The 14,432-nt window shown below is 72.4% G+C and overlaps 1 protein-coding gene across 1 annotated transcript in view; it reads left to right on the top strand.

The window, feature by feature from the left end:
- The first annotated feature begins 10,649 nt into the window (after positions 1-10,649).
- The window catches only part of LTBP4 (latent transforming growth factor beta binding protein 4), a 45,656-nt gene continuing 41,873 nt past the window's right edge, over positions 10,650-14,432 (top strand). Inside the window, exon 1 of the mRNA XM_044988759.1 lies at positions 10,650-10,788. The gene's annotated coding sequence lies outside the window, so the exon portion shown is untranslated. The remainder of the gene's footprint in view (positions 10,789-14,432) is intronic.

Below are 14,432 nucleotides of genomic sequence, written 5' to 3'. Positions count from 1 at the left end.
CTGACGGACCCCTGGCCTCGTGGCTAATCCCGCCTGCCCGCAGCCTGGGATTGGTCAGAGTGCAGGGAAACGGAGCGGGGATGTCAGAGTGGGACACAAGCACGCCCCGTGCACCGAAACAGGGACACATACACTGCACGAGCACGGACACAGGGACACGCCCCATGCACAGAAACAGGGACACACACACGCCCCGAGCACGGACATGGAGACAGACCCACAGACAGGCCCCACGCACGGACACTGACACACACACACACTCCGTGCACAGAAACGGACACACACACACCCCGGGCACGGACATGGAGACAGACCCACAGACAGGCCCCATGCACGGACACTGACACACACACACTCCGTGCACAGGAATGGACCTACACATGCCCTGGGTATGACACAGGAACAGACACCCCGTGCACAGGAACAGGGGGACACACACATACCCTGTGCACGCACACAGGGAGACACGCACCCTGTGCACAGGGGGACACACATACCCTGTGCGTGCACACGGGGAGACACACGCCCCGTGCACGGGAACAGGGGAACACACATACCCTGTGCGCGCACATGGGGAGATACACGCCCCGTGCACGGGAACAGGGGGACACACATACCCTGTGCGCGCACACAGGGAGACACGCACCCCGTGCACAGGAACGGGGACACACATACCCTGTGCGCGCACACCTGGGGAGGCACACGCCCCGTGCACACACACACAGGGAGACACGCCCGTGCACAGGGACAGGGACACACACGCCCTGTGCACGGGAACAGGGGGACACACATACCCTGTGCGCGCACACGGGGAGATACACGCCCCGTGCACGGGAACAGGGGGACACACATACCCTGTGCACGCACACCTGGGGAGACACACGCCCCGTGCACACACACACAGGGAGACACGCCCGTGCACAGGGACAGGGACACACACGCCCTGTGCACGGGAACAGGGGGACACACATACCCTGTGCGCGCACACAGGGAGACACGCACCCCGTGCACAGGAACGGGGACACACATACCCTGTGCGCGCACACCTGGGGAGACATGCCCCGTGCACACACACACAGGGAGACACGCCCGTGCACAGGGACAGGGACACACACGCCCTGTGCACAGACACTCGTTACACTTACGTGCCCGATTTAAAGTCCAGTGAACTTGCCCTGTGCTCGGCCCTTGAACCCTCCTCCCTACCCCCCGAACACCCGCTTTGGCCCGTGGGGGCAGCGCCTGTCCCCAGTGCCCACAGGGCCCCCCAGCTCCTCTGTCCCAGGGCCTGGTGCTGCTGGGGGGCCTTGCTGGACACCCCCTGGTGAAGGGGAGGTTGTGGCAGCTGGCCCAGCCCCAGGCTGGCAGCAGGGGCTGGGGCTGCCCAGGAAAGGGAACCCCCCCCCCCCCCCCGGACCTTCCCGCTTGTTTATAGAACAGCCTGTGAGTCAGCTGGAGCGGAGCCTGCGCAGGGTTCTGTAACCGGCCCTGGGGCAGCTTCAGGAGCCAGGACTCCTGGGTTCCGTCCCTATCGCTGTGACAGACGCCCCGCAGGACTGGGCGAATCCCTGCCCCCACTTTGTACTTCTGTTTCCCCATTTGTAAAACAGAACTAATGCTACGGACCCCTGCTGTACGGCACCTGGAGGGTTAGGATCTCGCCGGGCGCTGCCCCGAGCCTGGCAGAGATCAGGGCCCCATTGGGCCGGGCGCCCCCCAGACCCCGGCCGAGATCAGGGCCCCGTCGGGCTGGGCGCCAGCAAGGAGAGCCGGGGGCCGGTGGCTTTGCCCCGGCGCTTGGCACGGGGAGGCTCATCTCACTGCTTCACCCACTCGGGTCAGTCTGACTGCAGGAGACAGGGCTCCGGGTTGTGCCCTCCCCCCCACTCCCAGCTCTGGGTGCCCAGCTCCCCACACAGCCCAGAACACCTGGGCCCCGGCCCGTGCGGTTGGTGAGCCAGGATTCCCACCCAAGCGCGCGGGGAGCTGCTATGCCTGGGGAAGGAGGCAGCTGATGCCCAGTGGCAGAGAGGGTCAGGAACTTGGGCATGGTCACATTTGAGGTAGCAGCAGAGCCAGGGAGAAAACCCAGGCGTCTGGGCTCCCAGCCCCCCTACTCTGACCCACCAGCCCCCACTCCCCTCCCGGAGCCAGGGAGAGAACCCAGGCGTCCGGGCTCCCAGCCCCCCTACTCTGACCCACCAGCCCCCACTGCCCTCCCGGAGCCCAGATAGAACCCAGGCGTCCGGGCTCCCAGCCCCCCTACTCTGACCCACCAGCCCCCACTCCCCTCCCGGAGCCCAGATAGAACCCAGGCATCCGGGCTCCCAGCCCCCCTACTCTGACCCACCTGCCCCCACTCCGCTCCCGGAGCCCAGATAGAACCCAGGCGTCCGGGCTCCCAGCCCCCCTACTCTGACCCACCAGCCCCCACTCCCCTCCCGGAGCCCAGATAGAACCCAGGAGTCCTGGCTCCCAGCCCCCCCCCCCACTCTAACCACCAGCCCCCACTCCCCTCCTGGAGCCAGGGAGAGAACCCAGGAGTCCTGGCTCCCCCCCAACCACTAGCCCCACTCCATTTCCACAAGGCGCCTCCTCACTCCGCTCCCTTCCCAGCCCCTCAGCCCCCCCCCCCCTCTGCTGGGAGCCCCGGGCCACTTGCCCAGGCGGGGGCGGGGGGGGGCAGCTTCTGCATCTGCATCCCTGGGGGACTGGACGCCTGGGTCCTCAGCAGGGGGGACTCTGCGGTCTGTGTGCCAGCCCCCCCCCGCGGGATGGGAAATGATGCCCCCACCTCCTGGGCCCCCCCCCCGCGCGCGATCAGTCGGTGCCCCCCCTCCATGGCCCCCCCCGCGCCATCGCTGGAACCTGGTTGCGATGCAGGGTGTTGCTCCCGGAGGCAGTTGCTTAGCAACCAGCTCGGGCAGCTGCAGATGGGGCGGGGGGAGCCCCCGGGTTCGCCTGGAGCATCCCCGGGCCGGGCTGCGCGGGGCGGTTCTAGGCGCTTCCAGGCGGCGGGCGGGGAAATGGGGCCGGAGCCCGCCCCTCCCCGTGGCCTCGGGTACCGGCTGGAGCGAGCCCCGGAGCCCCCTTGCACACTCACAGCCCCTTGCACACTCATCTCCACCCTCCCCTTGCACGCTCAGCCCCTTGCACGCTCATCTCCACCCTCCCCTTGCACGCTCATCTCCACCCTCCCCTTGCACGCTCACAGCCCCTTGCACGCTCATCTCCACCCTCCCCTTGCACACTCACAGCCCCTTGCACGCTCATCTCCACCCTCCCCTTGCACACTCACCCATAGCCCCGTTGCGCATTCATCCCAGCCCCCCCGCTGCCGCCCCCCCCAGCGGGCGGCCCGACACACTCGCGTCCCTCGCACGTTCGCCCCCCAGATGCTCGTCGTTGCACACTCACGCGCGGGGTTCGGCCGCGGCCCAGGCCCGCTCTCGCCCTCCCGCGGCTGGAGCCCATCGGGGGGGGCTTCGAGCCGCCCCCCCGTAACGCGCGGCCCCGTCTCCCCAGCCCGCCCCAGCCGGCCCGGAAGGAGCCGTGACGCGCCGGCTGCTCCCGATGCAGTGCGTGGTAGGTGCCCCCGGCGGGGGCGGGGGATGGGGCCGCGAACCCAGGCGTCCGGGGGGACCCCCCGGCGCGTAGAGCCCCCCCAGCTCCCCGCCAGCCCCGGAGACAGCGGGTCCCACTGCACCCCTCGCCCGGTTATTGTTAACGGGGGGGGGGGGGGGGGCCGGACTCCTGGGTTCTGTCCCTGGCTTGGGGAACCCGGACTCCTGGGTTCTCGCCTGACCTCTCCTCTCTCTGGGCCTCAGTGTCTCTGTCGGTAAAATGGGACCCTGAATAACCCCCATCACCTCCCCCAGGAGCTGCCCCCCTCCCCCCGGCTCCCCTCTGGGCCATGCGGCACCGCAGTTGGGCTCCCCAGGGGAGGGGGGGGTCAGGCTCTTGTGCCTCCCTGGTGCCTTCCGCACCTCATTAATATCAGCTGGGGGGGCTCCGTCTGTGGCTCTGCCCCCCGGGGATCCTACCCCTCCCCCCTTGTGGGATTCAAGCCCCTCCTCCCATGGCCTCCTTGAGAGCCCAGACCCGGGGAGCCCCCGAACCCATCCTGTCCCCCATCATACCAGGACTGGCTGGGGATGAGGTTTCCTGGGGGGTCCCCCCTCATGTGAAAAATGTGTTAGTAGAACTGTGGGACCCCAGGGCCGGGGGAGCAGGGGCTGCGGGTCGGGAGTGAGGGTGGGTGGGATCACGGGGCTGTGGGTCGGGAGTGAGGGGCACTGGCAGGGCTGGGGGTGGAACCCAGGGCTGGGCTAGCAGGGGCTGCGGGTCGGGAGGGGGGAGCAGGAGGCTGCGGGTCGGGAGTGAGGGGCACCGGTAGAGCTGGGGGGGTGATATTGGGGGCTGCGGGTTGGGAGTGGGGGGCACCGGTAGAGCTGGGGGGGTGGGATCAGGGGGCTGCGGGTCAGGAGTGAGGGTGGGTGGGATCACGGGGCTGTGGGTCAGAGTGAGGGTGGGTGGGATCACGGGGCTGTGGGTCGGGAGTGAGGGGCACTGGCAGGGCTGGGGGAGTGAGATCGGGGGCTGTGGGTCGGGAGTGGGGGGCACCGGCAGAGCTGGGGGGGTGAGATCAGGGGGCTGCGGGTCGGGAGTGGGGGGCACTGGTAGAGCTGGGGGGGGTGAGATCAGGGGGCTGCGGGTCGGGAGTGGGGGGCACCGGCAGAGCTGGGGGGGTGAGATCAGGGGGCTGCGGGTCGGGAGTGGGGGGCACTGGTAGAGCTGGGGGGGGTGAGATCAGGGGGCTGCGGGTCGGGAGTGGGGGGCACCGGCAGAGCTGGGGGGATCCCAGAGCAGGGGGCTGCGGGTCGGGAGTGAGGGGCACTGGCAGGGCTGGGGTGGAACCCAGGGCTGGGCTAGCGGGCTGCGGGTCGGGGGGGGCACCAGCAGGGCCAGGGGATCGGGGGCTGCGGGTCAGGAGTGGGGGGCATCGGTAGAGCTGGGGGGGGTGAGATCAGGGGGCTGCGGGTCGGGAGTGGGGGGCACCGGCAGAGCTGGGGGGGTGAGATCAGGGGGCTGCGGGTTGGGAGTGGGGGGCACCGGCAGAGCTGGGGGGCAGGGCTGGGGGGAGCCCCACTCTCCCTGCTGACGTAGTGCTCATGTCACTGGGGGCTGCTGACGGTAGCGGGGGTGGGGGAGCCCAGCCGTTTGTTCATTTGTCTCAGGCTGAGCAAACCCTTCGGATCCGTGTTCCCGCCCCCACCCCCCGCCTGGGGGGCGATGGAGGGGCCCACGTGGTGGGGGTGTCACGTCCGTTCCTGCCTGGTGCTGGGTGGGGATGGGGGCTCTGGGCGCCTGCGCCGCAGCAGGAACGGACCCTTCCCTGGTGCGGGGGCTGGACGGGGACGGTGGGGGGGGGCTCTGCCCCTGCCGTTGAGGAATGAGGGAGGGGAGGGAGGGAGGAATCGGGGAGCCCCGCGCCTCACCCTGCCCTGCCCCCCCAGCAGGTGGACCTGAAGCTGCGGGTGGAGAAGCTTGATGTGAAGATGGTGCCCGGGGGCGCTGGCAGCAGGGGGCTGGGCCCGGGACCAGGCCAGGAGTCCCAGGAGGACCGTGAGGAGCGAGTCCTGGCCGTGCTGGGCATAGTGGGGACCGTGCTCAACCTGCTGGTCATCATCTTCGTCTACATCTACACGACCGTCTAGTGCCAGCCAGGGCCGCGCCAGGGCCGTGCCAGGGACCCGCCAGCCAGCAACACCTGCGCCAGGGACCCGCCAGCCACTGACACCCACGCCAGGGCTGCACCAGGGACCCGCCAGCCAGTGACACCCACGCCAGGGCTGCACCAGGGACCCGCCAGCCAGTGACACCCGCGCCAGGGCCGTGCCGGGGACCCACCAGCCAGTGACACCCACGCCAGGGCTGCGCCAGGGACCTGCCAGCCAGTGACACCCACGCCAGGGCTGCGCCAGGGACCCGCCAGCCAGTGACACCCGCGCCAGGGCCGTGCCGGGGACCCGCCAGCCAGTGACACCCACGCCAGGGCTGCGCCAGGGACCTGCCAGCCAGTGACACCCGCGCCAGGGACCCGCCAGCCAGTGACACCCACGCCAGGGCCGTGCCGGGGACCCGCCAGCCAGTGACACCCACGCCAGGGCTGCGCCAGGGACCCGCCAGCCAGTGACACCCGCGCCAGGGCTGTGCCAGGGACCCGCCAACCAGCAGCACCCGTGCCAGGGCCGCGCCGGGGGCCCCCCAGCCAGCGACACCCGCGCCAGGGACCCACCAGCCAGCGACACCCACGCCAGGGCTGTGCCAGGGACCCGCCAACCAGCAGCACCCGTGCCAGGGCCGCGCCGGGGTCCCACCAGCCAGCGACACCCGCGCCAGGGCTGTGCCAGGGACCCGCCAACCAGCAGCACCCGTGCCAGGGCCGTGCCAGGGACCCACCAGCCAGCGACACCCACGCCAGGGCTGTGCCAGGGACCCGCCAACCAGCAGCACCTGTGCCAGGGCCGCGCCGGGGTCCCACCAGCCAGCGACACCCGCGCCAGGGCCGTGCCAGCCAGCGACACCCGCACCAGGGCCGCGCCGGGGTCCCACCAGCCAGCGACACCCGCGCCAGGGACCCGCCAGCCAGCGACACCCGCGCCAGGGCCGCGCCGGGGTCCCACCAGCCAGCGACACCCGTGCCAGGGACCCACCAGCCAGCGACACCCGCGCCAGGGCCGAGCCAGCCAGCGACACCCACACCAGGGACCCACCAGCCAGTGACACCCGCGCCAGGGCCGTGCCAGCCAGCGACACCCGCACCAGGGCCGTGCCAGCCAGCGACACCCGTGCCAGGGACCCGCCAGCCAGTGACACCCACGCCAGGGCCGTGCTGGGGACCCGCCAGCCAGCGACACCCGTGCCAGGGCCGCGCCGGGGTCCCGCCAGCCAGTGACACCCGCACCAGGGCCGTGCCGGGAGCCTGATGGGGCCTGGCAGGTGCCCGTGGGGCAATGAGACCCTCTCCCCCCTTCCCTGTGTGTGCCCTGGACCCTGCCCCTGGACACGCGGAGATCTGCCCCTGCCAAGCACCCAGCGACCCGCCACCCCCAGACAGCAACAAACACAAGGGGCTGCCCCCCAGAACAGCGAGGGGGCACTGGGGGGGGCCCACACTGCGCCTGCTGCCCGGCCCCCAAAGCCTGGATCCAGGGGACCTGCGAGAGGAGACACTGGGAGCGAAAGCCGGGGCAGGGACTGTGCTGCGGGTGGGGGAGGCGTGTGGGGCTCTGAGCTGGGGGGCGCCGGACATGGGGCTGGGAGGGGCATGGGGGGCCCGGGGGGCGTTTGCCCTGGCGGAGATGCCAGGGACAGGGTCTGCTCCAAACAGGCGATTCTGAGCCGGCGGAGCCCAGCCCGGCCTGGCGCTCTCGGGGCCCGATCGCGGGCTCTGGGGCAAGTGCTGGGCCCTCCCCATTCCCAACCCCTGTCCAGGCCACCCCAGAGCCACAGGGCGACCCCGGCAGCTGAGTCTGCACCAGGCTGGGGGGCCGCCGGCGAGCAGAGACACCCCCGATTTCAGCCCTGGGACCCTGAGCAAAAGCCAGGCCCATGGCTGAGAAGTGCAGCCTCTTGAACAGCTTGTGGGGCCGGATAGGAGCCGGCGACCCCTAGGGGGGACAGGCCCCTGCCCCATTCCCGCCCGCCTGAGCCAGCCAGACCCTGCCCTGGGGCCGGATGGGAGCCGGCGACCCCTAGGGGGGGACAGGCCCCTGCCCCATTCCCCGCCCCCCTGAGCCAGCCAGACCCTGCCCTGGGGCCGGGTGGGAGCCAGCGCCCCCCAGAGGGGACAGGCCCCTGCCCCATTCCCCGCCCCCCTGACCCAGCCAGGCCCTGCCCTGGGGCCGGATGGGAGCCGGCGACCCCTAGGGGGGACAGGCCCCTGCCCCATTCCCGCCCGCCTGAGCCAGCCAGACCCTGCCCTGGGGCCGGATGGGAGCCGGCGACCCCTAGGGGGGGACAGGCCCCTGCCCCATTCCCCGCCCCCCTGAGCCAGCCAGACCCTGCCCTGGGGCCGGGTGGGAGCCAGCGCCCCCTAGAGGGGACAGGCCCCTGCCCCATTCCCACCCCCTGAGCCAACCAGGCCCTGCCCTGGGGCCAGATCGGAGCCGGTGCCCGCTAGAGGGGACAGGCCCCTGCCCCATTCCCACCCCCTGAGCCAGCCAGGCCCTGCCCTGGGGCCGGATGGGAGCCGGCGCCCGCTAGAGGGGACAGGCCCCTGCCCCATTCCCACCCCCCTGAGCCAGCCAGGCCCCGCCCTGGGGCCAGATCGGAGCCGGTGCCCCCAGAGGGGACAGGCCCCAGCCCCATTCCCACCCCCCTGAGCCAGCCAGTCCCCGCCCTGGGGCCGGGTGGGAGCCGGCGCCCGCTAGAGGGGACAGGCCCTGAGCCCCCTTCCAGTCCCCTGGGTTGTTGAGAGTCTCTGTTTTGAGGGGCTCTCGGCTTTCCTGGCTCATCAGAGGGGGTTGCCCGGCGCCTCCAGCCTTAACCCCCAGCTGCCACACGGGGGCCCAGCTGCCACTGCCCCAAGGGGCGACGGGGGCTCTTCCCATCCCAGTGCTTTAGGGGGTGTCAGGCAGCTGCCTGGCTCGGCAGGACTCTGCAGCCCCCGGCAGGCCCCGGCCTTCCTCTCCGAGCGCTGGGGGGGCATCCCTGCCCCCCCCCCCGGTGTGCAGAGCCCGGGGGACGAACAGGCAGGAGAATCGCTCCCCGCTTCCCGGGCCGGCACCGCTCCTGGGCGAATGCTCCTGGCGGAGTCTGGTGCCCTTTCCAGCCGCAGCCGGCAAGGGGGGCATGGAGCGGATCTGCAGGGCGAGCCCCTCACCCGCCCGGCCAGCCAGGAGAGTCCCCGAGGCCCCTGCCCGGGGGGGGCAGCTCTCGACCCCCCCAAACACCACAGCCTGAGCTGGGAAGAGTTCCAGACGTCTCTCCCCCCAGCCCCGGTTCTTCCGTGCCCGGTGTTTGCTCCGGCGAGGGAATTGTGCCAAACAAGGGGGGGGGGTCTTTGTCCTCCTGCTGGGGGGGGTCTTTGTCCTCCTGCGGGGGGGGGGGCAGCTTTTGTACCGATCCTGCAGTAATTGGGTGGTTTTATATGTAAGGAGGGTGTGAAACAATCACAATGAAATATTGATGGACTTCAGTGCCTGGCTGGTGGAAATGCTGCTGGATGGGGCGGGGGTGCAGGGAGCCCCGGTCTGCCCCGCCAGGGGGTCTGGCTGGGTGTCCCTCTGTCTGTCCCCGCTCCCCACCGGGCGCCTTGCGGCCCCATCCTCCAGCCCTGGCCTCCAGGGTCAGCGGTCAGGCCGGGAGGCTCCGTTCTCTTTCTGGACCCTCCACTGACCCGGCTGGGTTCAGAACCCGCCCGTCGCAGCCCCTCCCATCTCTGTGCCACCCCCAGGGCGGCTTTAGCCCCTTTGCACCCGCTGAGTAGCTAGGCCACGGGCAGAGGGAAACTGAGGCACGCATCAGCACCATCAGGATAGGACAGGAAATCCCCACGTGGTTAGTGTCCGTCCCTCTGGCTGTCCCCAGCCCTTCGCCTTCCCCCCCTGACCACTGGCGGGGGGGGGGGGCGCTGTCCGGGGGCGGGACCCAGGCGGCAGGGTCAGCTCCTGCCCCCGCCGCCGCCGCCGCCGCCGCTCCCTCCCCAGCAACCCTCACATGGCAGCCCAGAAACAACACAGGCGGGGGGTGGGGGGCTGGAGCCAGGACTCCTGGGTTCTCTCCCGGGCTCCGGGAGGGGAGTGGGGGCCGGGACTCCTGGGTTCTCTCCCGGGCTCCGGGAGGGGAGTGGGGGCCGGGACTCCTGGGTTCTCTCCCGGGCTCCGGGAGGGGAGTGGGGGCCGGGACTCCTGGGTTCTCTCCCGGGCTCCGGGAGGGGAGTGGTGGCCGGGACTCCTGGGTTCTCTCCCGGGCTCTGGGAGGGGAGTGGGGGCCGGGACTCCTGGGTTCTCTCTCTGCTCCCAGTCTGTCCCCCAGGGTCCAGGGGGTGTCTCCCGCTCGGCCCCGCCCCAGGGCTGCAGCCCCCTCCAGGCACCTGCGCTGCGGGGCCCCTCCCCGGCCCCCGGCCATTGGCTGCGGGGAGGGAGGGCCGGAGACCGGGCCTGGCCGGGCTCCCATTGGCGGGCGGCGAGGAGCCGGCTCCGCCGCTTCGCTCCTGTCTCCTGCCGGAGGGAGCCCCGAGCCGCGCGCGCCGAGCCGCGTCCCCCCCGCGCCCCGATCCGCGCCCCAGGGCCCCCCCCGCGCCCCGATCCGCGCCCCAGGGCCCCCCCCGCGCCCCGATCCGCGCCCCAGGGCCCCCCCCGCGCCCCGATCCGCGCCCCAGGACCCCCCCGCGCCCCGATCCGCGCCCCAGGGCCCCCCCCGCGCCCCAGGGCCCCCCCGCGCCCCGATCCGCGCCCCAGGACCCCCCGCGCCCCGATCCGCGCCCCAGGGCCCCCCGCGCGCCCCGATCCGCGCCCCAGGACCCCCCCGCGCCCCGATCCCCGCCCCAGGGCCCCCCGTGCGCCTCCGCCCCGGGGATGCCCCAGGGCTCCCCGCCGAGATGCAGCCCCGGGCCCTGGCTGCCCTCACCCTGCTGGCCGCGCTGCAGCTGCTGGAGGTGCGAGGTCTGGGCGGGGCGGGGTCCCAGGTGCTGAGCGCCGGCCCCAGGCACCAGCCCCCCCGCCTGGAGAAGCGCAGCCGGAGTCTGGCCCGTCGGGGGCAGCGGCCCCCCAAGGCAGGCAGGTGAGTGGGGCCCCCTGGGGCTCTGGGCTCAGATCCGTCTCCAGCCCCCCCCCGCCCCCTCCACCCCCCCCCCGCTGCCCCCTGCCCGGCCCCCCCCTCCAGCCCCTCGCTCCCTGCCCCCCACCCATCCCCTGCCCGGCCCCCCCTCTACCCCCCTCGCTCCCTGCCCCCCCTCTACCCCCCTCGCTCCCTGCCCCCCTCTGCCCCCCTCCAGCCCCCCCGCCCCCCTCCACCCCCCCCCCGCTGCCCCCTGCCCGGCCCCCCCCTCCAGCCCCTCGCTCCCTGCCCCCCACCCATCCCCCCCCCGCTGCCCCCTGCCCGGCCCCCCCTCTACCCCCCTCCAGCCCCCTCGCTCCCTGCCCCCCACCCATCCCCGTGCCCGGCCGAGGAGCCCAGAGCTGGGGGCAGGGCGAGTGGCGGGTGGGATCGGCTGAGCTGAGCCCGAGCCCCAGGCGCCCCCCCAGCTCCAGGCTGGAAGCTCCGAGCGGGGGCGGGGCCGCGTCTGTTCCCCTCGTCAGGCCGCGGGGGGTGGCCGGGGCCCGGCTCCATCTGGAAACCCGCTCAGGGGCCAGGCAGGCGCTGAGCTGGCGGTGGCAGGGTCCTGCCATGGGGAGGGGCTGCTGTGCCCGCCCCCAACCCCCGCCCCCCCCTCGCCCCCACCCATCCCCCCTCGCCCCCTGCCCCCCCATCCCCCTGCCCAGCCCAACCCCCGCCCCACCTCGCCCCCTGCCCCTCCACCCATCCCCCCTCACCCCCTGCCCAGCCCAACCCCCGCCCCCCCTCACCCCTACCCACCCCCCCTCGCCCCCTGCCCCCCCATCCCCCAGCCCAACCCCCGCCCCCCCTCGCCCCCTGCCCCCCCTCACCCCCGCCCATCCCCCCTCACCCCCTGCCCAGCCCAACCCCCGCCCCCCCTCGCCCCCTGCCCCCCCATCCCCCTGCCCAGCCCAACCCCCGCCCCACCTCGCCCCCTGCCCCTCCACCCATCCCCCCTCGCCCCCTGCCCCCCCCACCCCCCCTCACCCACCCCAACCCCCACTCCCACCTCACCCCCTGCCCCCATCCCCTCTGCCTGCCCCACCCATCCCACCACACCCCCAGCCCAACCCCCGCCCCGCACCTCACCCCCTGCCCCTATCTGGTGCCCCTCACTCCTGACTCGCAGCCCCCTGCTCCCCCAGCCCTGGGCTCCCCCCACCCCAGCTCTGTTGCCTCTCAAGCCTCGCTGAAGGGAACAGGGTTTTGGTTCTGGTCCCCGTGCTCTGGCCAGTACCTTGAGCCCTGGAGCCCGGATCCTTTGCCATCAGCGAGTCTCCAGCCCAGAGCCCCAGTCAGCCGGCTGCAAACTCCCCCCTTCGTGTAGCCCCAGGGGCCAGCTCTGTCCAGCAGGGCCTGCGGGTAACTGGGAGGGTGGGGAGGGGAGTGTTTGGGGAATTTGCATTTGAGGGAGCTCTGGCCCATGGCTGCCCCAAAGGGAAACACCCCCAAACGGCACCTGGAGGGGTCAGACCCGCAGCCACCTGGCAGGGAGGGTCTCGGACTCCAGGGCGAGGTGCTGGGGGGGACAGAGAGAGACTCGCTGGGGGATCCTGCCCGGGTACAACCCGCAGGAGCTGTGAGGGGAGAATGGGCCCTGCCCTGGGGTCGGCGCTGGGCTGAGTCCCTGGAGCCCATCGGGGTCCCTGGCTCAGAACATCCTGGGTTACAAGGGGCCCCCCACTCCTGCCCCCCACCCTCCACTCCTGCTTCTGCAAAACCACCTTGTAATGGGATCATGTAACTATGAAGGATCATGGCTGAGGGGCACCGGCAGGGGGGAGCCCAGGGCTGGGCTAGCAGGGGCTGCAGGTCGGGAGTGAGGGGCACCTGTACAGCTGTGGAGGGGCAGGGCTGGGCTAGCAGGGGCTGCGGGTCAGGAGTGAGGGGCACCGGCAGAGCTGGGGAGCCCAGGGCTGGGCTAGCAGGGGCTGCGGGTCGGGAGTGAGGGGCACCGGCAGAGCTGGGGGGGGCAGTGGCCTGGGAACTGGATCAGCCTTGGCCCTGGGTTGGGAGTCGGGGCCGGTGCAGGGGTCAGATGCCCTGGCTGGCCTAGAGGTCGCCCCCCTGCCCGCACTGCCCCCCACAGGCCTGGCCCCCCGGCTGCGCTCTGTGGGGCAGGGGGTGGGCGGCTGATGGCTTTTCCGTGCGGCTGGGGGGCTGCGGGGGAGGGGCCCTGGCAGCTCCTGGAGGAAACGTGGCTGAGGAATTTCGGGGCCAAGTTTCCACCTCCTGGTGCTGCCCCTCCCCCACCACATCTCTGCAGCGCGGGGGGGCCTGATTCTGCCAGGAGAGGAGCCCCCGCGGTGGGTGCGTGGCGGGGAGGGGCAGGGCAAGGGGGGCCCGGCCAGTACAGCTGGGGGGGAGGCAGCCCCAGCCTGGGGGACGGTTCCTGCGCTTGGCTCCCAGCTGCAAAAGGCTTTTGGGCCACAGGAGGCTCTGCTAGAGCCCAGCCCCCCCCCAGGCCCCCCCAGCCAGAGCCCCTCCAACCCCCCCTCCAGCCCCCCCAGGACAGAGCCCCCCCAGTCCCCCCTCCAGCCCCCCCAACCAGAGCCCCTCCAACCCCCCCAGGGCAGAGCCCCCCCAGTCCCCCCTCCAGCCCCCCCAGCCAGAGCCCCTCCAACCCCCCCAGGGCAGAGACCCCCCAGCCCCCCCTCCAGCCCCCCCAGCCAGAGCCCCTCCACCCCCCCCAGGGCAGAGCCCCCCCAGTCCCCCCTCCAGCCTGCACAGGACAGAGCACCCCTACACCCCCAGGCCAGAGCCCCTCCAACCCCCCCAGGACAGATCCCCCCCAGCCCCCCCTCCAGCCCCCCCAGCCAGAGCCCCTCCAACCCCCCTAGGGCAGAGCCCCCCCAGTCCCCCCTCCAACCCCCCCAGGACAGAGCCCCTCCAACCCCCCCAGGGCAGAGCCCCCCCAGTCCCCCCTCCACCCCCCCCCGCCAGAGCCCCTCCAACCCCCCCTAGGGCAGAGCCCCCCCAGTCCCCCCTCCAGCCTGTGCAGGACAGAGCCCCCCCAGCCCCCCCAGTCCCCCAGGACAAAGCAGACCAAGCCCCCCTGGCCAGAGCCCCTCCAACCTCCCCTCCAGCCCCCCCGGACAGAGCACCCCCAACCTCCCCTCCAGCCCCCGGACAGCCCCCCCAGCCCCCTCCATTCCCACCCCTGGATCTGCTGTGGGGCCGGGGGGTGCAATGTTCACTCTAAGGAATGAATTTTATGATCTGCCCCTTATGGAGGTGACGTGTGGTGGGGGTGGGGCCAAAGGGGTTCGGGGTGTGGGGGGGCTCAGGGCTGGGGCAGGGGGTTGGGGTGCAGGGGGATGCAGGGTTTGGGGTGCAGGCTGCCCCGTGGCTACAGTGGGGAGAGAGGACTCCCCCCTCCCCCCCCAGCCCTCTCCCTGCAGCTGTCTGGGGCCGGGGGAGGGGCGCGTCTCCCTGCTGTGATAGTCTGCTGCAGGGCCCCACAGCTTAGGGGGAGCTTAGGTGGGGAGTGGGGGCTGGTGGTTGGGGCGGGAGGCTGGGAGCCAGGACTCCTGGGTTCTCTCCCTGGCTCTGGGAGGGGAGTGGGGGCTGGTGGTTGGGGGGGGGGGAGGGGCTGGGAGCCAGGACTC

The sequence above is a fragment of the Mauremys mutica genome, chromosome 15 (assembly GCF_020497125.1).
Source record: "Mauremys mutica isolate MM-2020 ecotype Southern chromosome 15, ASM2049712v1, whole genome shotgun sequence".
NCBI lineage: Eukaryota > Metazoa > Chordata > Testudines > Geoemydidae > Mauremys > Mauremys mutica.
This window is presented reverse-complemented; position numbering and strand designations above follow the sequence as displayed.